Source organism: Sapajus apella, unplaced genomic scaffold (assembly GCF_009761245.1).
Source record: "Sapajus apella isolate SASKATOON/1434 unplaced genomic scaffold, GSC_monkey_1.0 scaffold45, whole genome shotgun sequence".
NCBI lineage: Eukaryota > Metazoa > Chordata > Mammalia > Primates > Cebidae > Sapajus > Sapajus apella.
In genome coordinates this window covers 13,244,778-13,259,264 of record NW_022436985.1, presented here as the reverse complement: position 1 = coordinate 13,259,264, position 14,487 = coordinate 13,244,778, and the positions used below count along the sequence as shown (strand labels likewise).

The following is a 14,487-nucleotide window of genomic DNA, read 5'->3' as shown; positions in this document are numbered from 1 at the left end:
ATACATGCAGCCCACAAACATGAAAAATAGACCAGTATCACTGATCATTAGAAAAATGCAAATCAAAACCACAATGAGACACCATCTCACATCAGTCAGAATGGCTATTAATTAAAAGCCAAAAAATAAACAGATGCTGGTGAGGTTGCAGAGAAAAGGACACACTTATTCACTGTTGGTAGAAGTATAGGTTAGTTCAACCATTGTGAAAAGCAGTATGGCAATTCCTCAAAGAGCTAAAGGCGGAACTACCATTCAATCCAGCAATTACTGGGTATATATTTAGAGGGATATAAATCATTCTACCTTAAAGATGCATGCACACATATGTTCATTGCAGTACTATTCAAAATAACAAAGATATGAAATCAACCTAAATGCCCATCAATGACTGATTGGATAAAGAAAATGTGGTTCATATACACCATGGAATACTATGCAGCCACGAAAAATGATGAGATCATGTTTTTTGCAGGAAGATAGATGGAGCTAGAGTCCATTATCCTTAGCAAACTAATGCAGGAACAGAAAACCAAATACCACATGTTCTTACTTACAAGTGGGAGCTAAATGATGAGAACTCATGAACACAAAGAAGGGAACAACAAACACTGGGATCTACCTGAGAGTGAAGGGTGGAGGGTCTACCTGAGAGTGGAAAGTGGAAGGTGGAGGGTGGGAGGAAAGAGAGGATAAAACAAAATAACTATTGGGTATTAGGCTTACACCTGGGTGATAAAATCATCTGCACAACAAACTCACGTGACATGAGTTTACATATATAACAAGACTTCACATGTAACCCCCAAACCTAAAATGAAAGTTAAAAAAAAAAAGAGATGTCTTCTACAAAACAACAGACTGCATGCTTCAAAAAGTCACAGTCATGAAAAGCAAAGAAAAGCTGAGAAACTGTTCTAGAGTGAAAAAAAAACTAAAGAAGCACAAAAAGTAAATTGAGTATGTGATTGTAGCTTGGATTTTGGATTACAAAGAAACATGTTGCTTTTATAAAAGACATTACTGGGACAATTGCCAAAATTTCAATTTGGACTATATCAGATAGTATTGTATCCATATTCGATTTTCTGAATTTGATCATTGTAACCTGGTTATATAAGAAATTGCCCTTCCTCTGAAGACAGACAGTGAAGTAGTTAGGGATAAAAGGTTGTAATATCTGTAACCTTCTTTCAGTTGGTTGAGGGAAAAAAAAAAAGGCAAGAAGAATAAAAAACAAGCTCAGCACAGTGGCTCGCACTTGTAATCCCAGCCCTTTGGAAGCATGAGGTGAGAGGATCGCTTGAGCCCAGGAGTTTGAGACTGGCCTGCACAACATAGTGAGACCAAATATCTACAAAAAAGATTAAAATTTTAAGAAGTATAAAAATGTTGGCCAGGTGTGGTTACACGCACCTGTAGTCCTAGTTACTCAGGAAGCTGGGGTGGGAGGATTGCTTAGGCCCAGGAGGTCAAGGCTGCAGTGAGCTATGAGTGTTCAAATACCCTCCAGCCTGGGTAACACAGTGAGACCCAGTCTCTGAAAGCAAAAAAACAAAAGGGTGAAAAACATTATGTGTATTAATATACTAGAATTATATATGATATAAAGAGAGAAAGAGATGTGGCAAATGTGGGAAAATCTAGGTGAAAGGTATTTACCTGTTTATTGTTTTTTTTTTTTTTGGCTGAGCACAGGGGACTTTATTGATGGTACACGACAAGGTGGGGCTCCTTAGGCCCCTCCCTCTTCAAGGGGTCTGCATGGAAACTGTGAGGAGGGGCAATTCAGTGTGGTGGGGGACTCTGCGGCAGGGACTCCCCAGCAGTGAGGGCCTCTCTTCCTCTTGTGCTCTCACTGGGGCTGGTGGTCCAGGGGTCTTATTCCTTGGAGGCCATGTGAGACATGAGGTCCACCACCCTGTTGCTGTAGCCAAATTCATTGTCATACCAGGAAATGAGCTTGACAAAGTGGTCGTTGAGGGCAATGCCAGCCCCAGAATCAAAGGTGGAAGAATGGGTGTCACTGTTGAAGTCAGAGGACACCACCTAGTGCTCAGTGTATCCCAGGATGCCCTTGAGGGGGCCCTCCGACGCCTGCTTCACCACCTTCTTGATGTCATCATATTTGGCAGGTTTTTCCAGACGGCAGGTCAGGTCCACCACTGACACGTTGGCAGTGGGGACACGGAAGGCCATGCCAGTGAGCTTCCCGTTCAGCTCAGGGATGACCTTGCCCATGGCCTTGGCAGCTCCAGTAGAGGCAGGGATGATGTTCTGGAGAGCCCCACGGCCATCACGCCACAGTTTCCCAGAGGGTCCATCCACGGTCTTCTGGGTGGCAGTGATGGCGTGGGCAGTGGTCATGAGTCCTTCCACAATACCAAAGTTGTCATGGATGACCTTGGCCAGGGGCGCTAAGCAGTTGGTGGTGCAGGAGGCATTGCTGACGATCTTGAGGCTGTTGTCATGCTTCTCATGGTTCACGCCCATCATGAACATGGGGGCATCAGCAGAAGGGGCAGATATAATGACCCTTTTGGCTCCCCCGTGCAAGTGAGCCCCAGCCTTCTCCATGGTGGTGAAGACACCAGTGGACTCCACCACGTACTCAGCGCCAGCATTGACCCACTTGATTTTGGAGGTATCTCGCTCCTGGAAGATGGTGATGGGATTTCCATTGATAACAAGCTTCCCGTTCTCAGCCTTGACAGTGCCATGGAATTTGCCATGGGTGGAATCATACTGGAACATGTAGACCATGTAGTTGAGGTCAATGAAGGGATCATTGATGGCGACAATATCCACTTTACCAGAGTTAAAAGCAGCCCTGGTGACCAGGCGCCCAATACGACCAAATCCGTTAACTCCGACCTTCACCTTCCCCATGGTGTCTCAGGGATGTGGCTGGCGTTGGGAGACTAGATGCGGCTATCTGGCGAACAGGAGGAGCAGAGAGCTGTTTATTGTTATATTATTGTAATTTTTCTGAGGTCTGGAAGTTTTTCAAGATTAGAAGTTCAGGCTGTGCATCGTGGCTCATGTCTGTAATCCTAGCATCCTGGGAGTCCGAGGCAAGCAGATCACTTGAGCTTAGGAGTTCAAAACCAGCCTGGGCAAAATGGTGAAATCCCATCTCTACCTAAAATAGCAAAAATTAGTCAGGCATGGTGGCTTGCGCCTGTGGTTCTAGCTACTCAGGAAGCTGAGGTGGGAGGATCTCTTGAGCCTGGGAGGTGGAGGTTGCAGTGGGCCAAGATTACACCACTGCACTCCAGCCTGGGTCACAGAATAAGACCTTATCTTGAAGAAAAAAAATAAAAAGTTTAATAAAATAAATAATTAAGAAAACATCTGAGATGGAAACACTCGAAGGAGTGTCATATTGTGCTAATATTTTTATTACTATAGTAGCATGTCATGTTGCTGTTTGCATAATTTTTATGACTACAATATACTATCTTTTCATATGTCATTATTGAGAAATAGAATAATTCACAGAAGTGAATTTTCTAAAACACAAACAAAAATGGACAGGTAGACCCTTCCACACTGAAATAAATTTTCAGTCCAACTTTATCAATATATTTAACATATTTCTGATCTTTCAAACAAAATATGTAAGGAACATAATCTATTTTTGAAGATCCTGGATTTTTTAAGGGTCAAATTCTCTACGTGATCATAATTCATTACAACTTATGCGATCATAATTGTTTAACTTGACGTTACTGATTTGTGTGAGGCTTTTTGCATCTAATACGCCGAATCCTCTTGCCCTTGAGTCCTGCTATCGAAGATACACAGACATTGAGATTGCTGCCACTATCAATTCAAGGTCACTGCTGGGTTACTGACTATCCTACAACTGCATTTACTCCCGAATTCTTCTTTCACTTTTATACTCTCCTATCCACCCACCAAAATCCAGCTTCCACCTCAACCAATCCACCAAAATAGCTTTTGCCACAGTCACCTACATAACCTCTCTGTGGATGAAGCCAATGGATACTTTTCAGTAATATGTATTACTTGATTTCTCAGAAACATTTAATAGGTAGCCATCCAATTCTTTCTGAAACCATATCTTCCCCAACTTTCAAACGTCTAATTTTTACTGATATTCCCATTTTGACTATTAATTCTTCATCTTCTTGAAGAAAATGATCTTTTTCTCCTGTTTTGGTTCTGTACTAAAAAACACTATAATATTTAAAAACTGTCTAGCTATTTTTACAAATTCTCATGGATAGAGATAGGAGAGAAGAGAAAGAAAAAAATAGGCACAGGCTAAAAGAAACGATTATAAACTTTTTGTCTAAAAGATGGTGTATTTTCACACTCACATTTCAGACTGGAAAGAAATAGAAGGACATGTACAGGCCCAACTGTGACCAACTTTTTCATCTCTTGTTCCTAGTACCTGCTAGGGTGCTCCAGACTGGTGCCTTGATTTGAAGCAAAGGTTGGAGGAAGCCTACCTTTGTATCATATATATCCATACTTCCTGGTACATATATATGTATATGATGATATACTGATGTGGGGTATATATACATACCACATCCCTTCTCAGTTCTAATTTGGCAAAAGGAACTGGCAGGAAGTCGGACAGGCAATGCTTTAGCAGGAAGCTTTCAGACACTGCCATCTCCATGTTTCTTCCCTACCCTCACTACGTTTATCCAGTACTCATGGATGGTGGTGGGAGGGATAGTTGGCTGGGAATACCAGGTCTCCTGCCCAAGGCTTAGCAGTCATGATGGGAGTAGAGATTCCAGCAATACAAAAAGGAAAATGTCATTATTTAACAAGGATTTATTCAATGATCATTGCTGTGTGAGTCGCTGGTGATTTTCAGACAGCATCTGCTATCCAGGAGTTTAGGGTTCAGTTGAGAGGTAAAGAGATGTAGGAATGTTATCTATCATGTTAAGTATGTCCATGGGACAGTGATGGGACAAGGCAGTCTGTTCTCTTCAGTTGTCAAGTTAGGCTACACGGAGGTAAAGCCTCTGTATTGAGATGAAAATTGAAAGATAGATGATTTATTCACCAAGTAGGAACTGAGGAGAATGATTAACTCCACCCTCTGCACCTGAGATTTATAAGAAGCAAAAAATAAATAAACATGTAATTGTGTTTTATATATATACCATCAGGTGTTACTTACCAAAGGGAATACATTGTGAGAAATGCATCATTAGGTGATGTGTCCTTATGCAAACATCACAGAATGCATTTGCATAAACCTAGATGGTAAGCCTGCCTACCATACACCTTGGCTCTATGGCATAGACTATCACTTCTGGCTGCAAAACTGTATAGCATGTGACTGTACTGAATACTGGAGGGAACTGCATTACAATGGTAAGTATTTATGTATTTAAACATAGAAAAGATATCATAAAAGAATACTATAAAAGATAAAAAGTAGTACATCTATACAGGACACTTATCATGAATGGAACTTGCAGGACTGGAAGTTGCTCTGGGTGAGTCAGTGAGTGAGTCTGAAGGCCTAGGACATTGTACACTACTATAGATTTTATGAGCCCTGTATGCTTAGGCTACAGTAAATTTGTTTTTAAAATCTTTCTGCTTCAATAATAAATTAACCCTAGTTTATACAACTTTTTTACTTTATAAACTTGTCATTTTTTTTTTACTTTTTGACTCTTTTGTAATAACACTTAGCTTAAAACACACATTGTACAGCTGTACAAAAACATTTTCTTTATATCACTGTCAGCTTTTTATTATTCAGAGACTTTTTAACTTTTTCAACTTTTTTTGTTAAAAACTGACACACAAGCACAGATATTACCTCGGCATACACAGCATCAGGATCATCAATATCACTGTCTTCCATTTCCATATCCTGTCCCACTGGAAGGATTTCAGGAGCAATAACCTGCACGGAGTTGTCATCTTCTATGATAACAATGCCTTCTTTTGGAATACTTCCTGAAAGACCCGCCAGAAGATGTTTTACAGTTAACAGTTTTCTGTAAGTAGAAAAAGTATACTCCGAAATAACAATAAGAAGTATAGTAAATACATAAGCCGGTAACACTCCTTTACTATCATTATCAAGTATTATGTAGTGTACACAATTGTATGTGTTAGACTTTTGTGTCTTTGGAAACTCAGTCGGTTTATCTGTACCAGCAACACCACAAACATGAGTAATGCATTGCACCACAACATTAGGAAGGCTACTATATCACTAGGTGATGGGAATTTCCCAGCTCCATTATAACCTTATGGGACTACCATCAACCCTTCAGTTGGTCATTAACCTAAAGCTTGTTCTACAGTGCATGATTTTATGTATTAAATGTATTAATGTATATATATATGTGTACATATATATGTGTGTACACACACACACACACACACACATATATATATATATATATATACACACACATATATGGGTGTGTTTATATAGAGAGAGATAGAGAGAAAGAGAGAGAGGAGTTGCCACATGGGAAGCTGGTGGCAGACCTGAAGAATATGCCCAGCAAGGAAAAGCTGATTCTGTGTTAGCCATGTGAAGCAATAGAGCATTATTCTTCTCAAAGAGGGCTCCTTTGGAGTATGTGGGAGTATGCCAAGAGATCGGGAAGTCATGTATAAAGTGGCACATCTTTAAAGACACTAATGATTTTGATATTCAAAAATAGATATGTAATAAGAGAGGCTAGGCATAGTGACTCACATGTGTAATCCCAGCACTTTGGGAGGCTGAGGCAGGTGGATCACTTGAGGTCAGGAATACGAGACCAGCCTGGCCATCATGGTGATACCTTGTCTCTACCAAAAAATACGAAAAGGTGGCACACACCTGTAATCCCAGCTACTGGGGAAGCTGAAGCATGAGAATCACTTGCACCTGGGAGGCAGACATTGCAGTGAGCCAAAATTGCACCACTGCACTCCAGCCTGTGCAACAGAGCAAGACTCTGTCTTAAAAAAAATAAATAAAGAGGCCAGGCACAGGGACTCATGCCTGTAATCCCAGCACTGTGGGAGGCTGAGGCAGGTGGATCACTTGAGGTCAGGAGGTTGAATCAGCCTGACCAACATGGTAAAACCCCGTCTCTACTAAAAATAAAAAAATTAGCCAGGCCTGGTGGCATGAGCCTGTAGTCCCAGCTACTCATGAGGCTGAAGCACAAGAATTGCTTGAACTCGGGGAGATGGAGATTGCAATGAGCCAAGATCGTGACACTGCACTCCAGCCTGGGTGACAGAACAAGACTCTGTCATAAATAAATAAATAAATGAAAGAAAAAAATAGATATGTAATATAATAGCAAATGCATATGAAGTTTTTAAGAAAAACCACAAAGCTTAAAAAAAATTCTCAGTATTTTAAGTATTTCACTTTGTCTCCTACCATCCCTGGGAGTTTACTTCTCTTTCCTCTGCCCTTGCAGGCAAGTCCCTAATTATTTGCAAAGCAAAGGGAAGAACTGCAATTAGGTGGGCATTATTGGTACTTTGGTAATTTGCATTTGCCTTTGTTTTCACATTTCAGATCAACACAACATTTTAATTTTTTTTTCAGTGGAAAATAACTTTTATTAAGACCCCATCAGCTGCACAATCTGTTCCTGGCATTAAGCTGCTTCTTCTTTTGCAATTTGGTCTTTATTGAGTGGTCCCATGAATGCTTTCTTCTCTTCTATGGTCTGGAAGCGGCCATGGCCAAACTTGGAGGTGGTGTCAATGAACTTAAGGTCAATGTGCCCCAGAGCCTGCGTTTGGTCTGCACCAGCAAGGACTTGTGGAGGCGAACACTCGCTTCTTGGTTCCCACCACATAGGCTTTCAGCTATGACCTATTTATTCATGGTATACACTTTATCATGTACCAAGACCTTTATATTATATGGATTCTGTCTCTGGCCTATTTATTCAGTTGAAATTTGAGTTATAATGGCATGAGACTTAAAATTAATTGAGTAAAGCACAGCACTTTAGAATAGTGCTGAGTAGTGGTCTTTACAGCCTAGTGATTCACTCCTTCTAATTTTGGCAAAGAAGGAGCCAGGGCGGATCTGTATGGTACGTCCTGAAGTCTAAGGAAAAGCAGAACAACCAAACAGGGAAAACGTCTAAAACCCTAGCAGCCCTAGAGCTTGGGGTGGCAGGAATCAGGACGACATGCAGTCACCACTTCCGGGATGGATGAGTTTTCATTTTTCAGCTTCATGTCATCCAGTCAAAACCCAAATTCCAGGGGGAATGAAATTGCCTGAGCCAGCCTGAGTCACATAATCACCAAAATCCAACAGCTTTACCAATTTAGAAGAAAAGAAAATGGATACTAAAAAAGTTACCAAGTGTTACTGGAAATGGATGCTAGGCAAGTAAAAATAATTGGAGGCCATGCAGGAAAATTCCCTGGTGTTCTTAACAAGAGGTGTGCATATTCTTCTATGCAGTTGTTATTTTTATTCCATCACATATTCTAATTACATTACTGCTACTACACAAGGAAGCTATTCACTCATTGTTGAATGAGTGAATAGATTTTGTAATGTGGCCATGGTGCCAAGTTTTTAATAATTCTAGCAGTTTTTTAAATGATTATCTTGGATTTTTTTTTTTCAGTTAGAGTCTCACTGTGTCGCCTAGACTGGAGTGCAGTAGCATGATCTCAGCTCACTGCAACCTCTGCCTCCCGGGTTCAAGACATTCTCGTGCCTTAGCCTCCTGAGTAGCTGGGATTACAGGCTCCCGCCACCATACCCTGCTAATTGTTGTATTTTCAGTAGAGATCAGGTTTCACCATGTTGGCCAGACTGGACTCGACCTCCTGACCTCAAGTGATCCACCTGCCTCGGCCTCCCAAAGTGCTGGGATTACAGGTGTGAGCCACTGTGCCTGGATGATTATCTTGGATTTTTAAGTGGACAATATTATCTGCAAATAGTAACTGTTTTGATGAGTTTGTGTCCTTTGTAGGGACATGGATGAACCTGGAAACCATCATTCTCAGCAAACTGACAGAAGAGCAGAAGATCAAATACCGCATGTTCTCACTCATAGGCGGGTGTTGAACAATGAGAACACATGGACACAGGGAGGGGAGCACTACCCACCGGGGTCAGTTGGGGGGAAATAGGGGAGGGATGGTGCGGGGTGGGGAGTAGGGGAGAGATAGCAAGGGGAGAGATGCCAGATGTAAGTGATGGGGAGGAAGGCAGCAAACTACACTGCCACGTGTGTACCTATGCAACAATCTTGCATGTTCTTCACATGTACCCCAAAACCTAAAATGCAATAAAATAAATAAATGGAAAAAAAAAGTAACTGTTTTGCTTCCTCTCAATGCCTTTATTTTTGTTTTATGTTTTATTACCCTAAAACTTCCAGATTGATCTTAATAATTATAGTAATTTTAGACAATCTTGTTTTCCTGTTTATTTCTTTTATTATAAATGTTCTACATATCTACTGAAAACCAAATTTGAACCATACAGAAGAAACAGGGGTTAAAGCTACCCTCCCTTTACAGATCTTTTAAACTGCACCCCATAGTTACAAATCCCTTGAATATGTTTATCACCCTTTTCTATACATAGAAAATAACATATCACATATTACATTCATTATGTTACATAATGTCATCTTTTATCCAAAATAATTTTTTTCCTTTTTCTTTCAAAATAGATTATTGTGTTTGTATTTCTTTTTAATTTTTAAATATGAAATAATTGCCTCTTGCTTTCAATAATTAGGGCATGTGGCTGGGCACGATGGCTCATGCCTGTAATCCAGCACTTTGGGAGGTGGAGGCAGGCAGATTGCTTGAGCTCAAGAACTCTAGACCAGCCTGGGCAACGTGGCAAAACCCCCTCTTTGCTCATCTACAAAAATACAAGAATTAGCCAGGTGTGGTGGCATGTACCTGTGGTCCTAGCTTCTTGGAAGGCTGAGGTGGGAGAAGCGCTTATGCCTGGGAGGTGGATGTTGCAGTGAGCTGAGATTGTGCCACTGTGTTCTAACCTGGATGACAGAGTGAGACTCCATCTCAAAACAACAACAACAACAATAACAACAACAAAAATCAGGACCTGAACCATCTAGCAGGAATGTTCTTGTTCTTAAATGCTTGATTATGATTTACTTTTCAAATTAATCATCCACAGGTCTTGTAGTTATTCAGGAACTGTACTTCAACGTGTTCTATGTGTTGGGAACAGAGCATTTATTATTTCTATGTGTTGGAAATATTTCCAGTCCTCTTCTTTAGATATTTTGAAATATACAATACATTGTTATTAACTATAGTCACACTACTATGCTATTGAATATTAGAACGTATTCCTTCTAACTGTGTGTTTGCACCCATTGGCATGCCACTAGACATTCCTCATTCTCCAACACACACACCCTTCCCAGCCTCTGGTAACTATCATTCTACTTTCTACCTCTGTGAGATTAATTTTTGTAGCTTCCACATATGACTGGGAACATGCAACACTTGGCTTTCCATGTCTGGCTTATTTCATTTAACACAGTGACCTCCAGTTCAATCCATGTTGATGCAAATAATAGGATTTCATTCTTTTTATGGCCAAATAGTGTTCCATTGTGTATATATGCCTTTAATTTATCCATTCACCCCTTGACAGATGCTTAGGTTGATTCTACATCTTTGCCATTGTGAATAGTGCTGTAACAAACATGGAGATGGAGGTATCTCTTTGATATACTGATTCCCTTTCCTTTGGATAAATACCCAGTCATGGGATTGCCAGATCATATGAGAGCCCTATTTTTAGTTTTTTGAGAAATCTGCATACTGTTTTCTGCAGTGGGTGTACAAATTTACATTCCCACAACAGTAAATGAGAGTTCCCTTTTCCCCACATCTTCACCAGCATCTGTTATTTTTTTTTCTTTTTGATAGTAGCCATTCTAACCGGGATAAAATGATAGCCCATTGTACTTTTGATTTGCATTTCTCTGAGGATTAGAGATGTTGAGCATCTTTTTCAGATACTTGTAGGCCATTTGCATATCTTCTTTAGAGAAATGTCTATTCAGATCCTTTGCCCACTTTTTAGTGGGATCGTTTATTTATTTGCTGTTAAATTGTTTGCGTTCCTTGTGTATTCTGGGCATTAGTCCCTTGTTGGATGGATAGTTTGTGAATATTTTCTCCTACTCCACAGGTTGCCTTTTCACTCTGCTGAGTGTGCTCTTGGCTGAGCAGAAACATTTAGTTTAGTATAGTCGCACTTGCCTGTTTTTGTTTTTGTTGCCTGTGCTTTTGAGGTCGTAGCTATTTGAGGTCGTTTCGGAGGTTTTTCGTTGTTGTTGCTGTTGTTGTTTTGAGACAGAGTCTCGCTCCGTTGCCAGGCACCAGGATGGAGTGCAGTGGCGCGATCTGGGCTCATTATCAACCTCCGCCTCCCAGGTTCAAGCAATTCTCCTGCCTCAGCCTCCCAAGTAGCTGGGACTACAGGAGCGCACCGCCACGCCCAGCTAATTTTTATATTTTTAATAGAAATGCGGTTTCATATTTTTGGTAGACACGGGGCTTCACCATGTTGGCCAGGGTGGTCTCGATCTCTTGACATCGTGATCCACCCGCTTGGCCACCCAAAGTAGTTTTGGAGTTTTAAGCAACAGCATTGTCATCTTCCCAGTAAGATTTGGGAGTGACAGGTTGTCTGACTACCTGAGAGATTGGGGTATTCAGTCCCTTCCAATATATTTTTTTGAACTTCCTGCCATTTGTAAGGACTATGCCAAGGATACCTGCTGCCTCTAATGTACACAGCACTCTTTTTACCTTTGTACTGTATCAGCATTCAAATTTCCCTTTCCAAATACACCTTCTCCTCATTATTAATGGGCACACCAGATGGGGCTACTAGCCCCACACATACTCCAAGAATAGGCATTTAATTCAGTAGGGGTTAATCAGTATGATTCTCTATTTGCCAAGGCTGGTAAATTAACTGAATATAAGACTGGAGTTATTGGTTGCCATCTTTGCCTCCAGTGGGAAAGACTTGCCAGAGAATGGGATCAAAATAAATGAGAACAGAATCAATACACAGCACAAGGTAGAATTCCAATGGTATTGTGTGAGCACCTGGGGCCTGCAGTATCTGAGCATAACTTATTCCTGCAGTTTTTGTTTTCCTGAAATTACGAATTATTCTTTTTGCCAAGTTTGCTTGAGTTGGTAATTTTTCATTTACAACAAAAGATCACTGATAACACAAATTTGGTCCTTAATTGAGATTTCATCTGCAAAGCGTTGTAGAAAAAGAGATGGAGACTTGAATTTAAGACTAGTTTAAGTTTCAAGCCCTGTCACTTGTCTGTTGGTTAACATTAGATACATCATTTCTGAGCCTTATTCGTTACCTTTAAAATGAGATAAGATTCTACTTACTTTGCAGGTCTGTGAACATCGAATATGAAATCTATTCGAAAGTGCTTTGTGAATTATAAAGCATTCTGGAAAAGTAAGCAATTAATGTTCAATTATGCTATTTTGCCTCATTCCAAAGAGGAATATTGCCTGTTTCTTTTGTCATAAAGGCTGGTGTCAATTGAGTGTTTTGTTTTAGGTAAAACTATTTTGTTTTATCCCTCTAGTTAAAAATTTAGGTATGACTTAATTTTTTCCTATTTTTCCCCACTGATATTTTTAATTAAAATAACAGGATGCTTATACTCAAAACATGTCCTGTAATAAATGGTACAATGTCTGGAATTTGTAAGATGAGGAGTAGCAGAATAGTGAATAGGGGTACAGATGCAAGAAATTGGCTGTGGGTTAACTACTGGTAAAGGTAAGAAACGGCTATATGAGTATTCTTCATACAATTTTCTCTACCTTTATATATATTAGAAATTTTCCATAACAAAGATATAAAAATTTCCTGAAACTCGAAGGGGACAATTTATAAGCTATAAATGGACTAGATTTATTTATTCAACACATAGAAGTGTATTACAGATAGATAATTCCAAAGAATAATATAGAAATATCCCAGCTAGAACTAACAAAGAGAAAAACAGGGCCTGCCAATGATGTAATAGTGATGAGAGTTTAATACAAATATAACTGGCATAATCACCATTATAACACATGGCTAGAATCCCAACACCATATTAAACTTAAACTTTGAATTGTCTTTTACTCTATATAGTGTTTAACTATACCTATGCCTTTATTGGAAAATATAAAGAAAAAAAGCAAAGGAACATTCTTAAAGAATATCAGGACTTCCCTCAAACCAGAAGATCATCCTCTGCCTTCAGAATCTACATTCAAATCCTACTAAATGGATGACCATCTAGCCTGTTCAGCAGGGTGTCACTGAAACTCATGTGGGAAATTTGAAAGAATCTGGGGTTTGGAGAAAAAAGTACTGTAATGGACTGAAATATCAGCTCAACTATTTATTGGTTTGTGTTGGCAAGTCATTTAACCTCACTAAACCTTAGTCATGTTTAAAATGGAAACAATAGTAATCTTTACCTATGAGGATGCCAAATGTGGCACATGGAGGTGAAAGAGCTTTATAAATTGTAGCAGTTTATAAAGCTAATTGGTTATTGTTATTATTGTTGTTTTTGGAGGAACATTTTCACGGTAAAATGTTTCAAAGTCCTTATGTTCTGAATATATTCCTTATGTTCAGAATATTTTCTTTAAAGTTACCTAAATTGGCAGGGCGTGGTGGCTCACACCTGTAATCCAAGCACTTTGGGAGGCTGAGGCAGATGGATCACTTGAGGTCAGGAGTTTGAGGCCAGCCTGGCCAAAATGGTGAAACCCTGTCTCTACTAAAATACAAAAATTAGCCAGGTCTGGTGGCGGGTGCCTGTAATCCCAGCTACTGGGGAGTCTGAGGCAGAAGAATTGCTTGAACCCGTGAGAAAGAGGTTGCAGTGAGCCAAGATTGCACCACCGCACTCCTGTCTGGGTGACAGAGTGAGACTCCCTCTCAAAACAAAACAAAACAAAACAAAAACAAAGTTACCTAAATTTCTCCTGCAAAAATTACAGACCATTCTTCTTCACTCTTTAGTGAAAATGAATAGGTCCATTCAGTGTTATTCATGGAGGATTCCATCAAAAATCACAGACTTAAACATGCTTGTGCTAGAAGGAGACTTGGCAATCAGTCCAGACTGCTCATTTCAGACGAGGAAACTGAGGTCCACAGTACTCAAACATCAGTCAGGATGATACAGCTAGTACCTGAACTGAAATCTAAGTCTCTGGATTCTAGGTTAACGTCTACAACAGCATACTATATTTAAAAAGTTGGGGGAGGAACGCTGTAACCAAGATGCCCTTTTTCTACGTTACTGTTTAGCAGATGCGCCCCTTGGAACACAGGTTGTTTTTTTTGGGAGTTTTTTGTTTGTTTGTTTGAGACAGTCTTCCTCTGTTGAAAACACAATTTCTTCAAGATGTAAATAAATGTTACACATA

At 40.0% G+C, this 14,487-nt stretch overlaps 1 pseudogene across 1 annotated transcript; it reads right to left on the bottom strand.

The window, feature by feature from the left end:
- Window positions 1-1,711: 1,711 nt before the first annotated feature.
- LOC116524442 lies at window positions 1,712-2,951 on the bottom strand (annotated as a pseudogene). Its single transcript, XR_004257329.1, has one exon. The product of XR_004257329.1 is annotated as a glyceraldehyde-3-phosphate dehydrogenase pseudogene (transcript).
- Window positions 2,952-14,487: the final 11,536 nt, after the last annotated feature.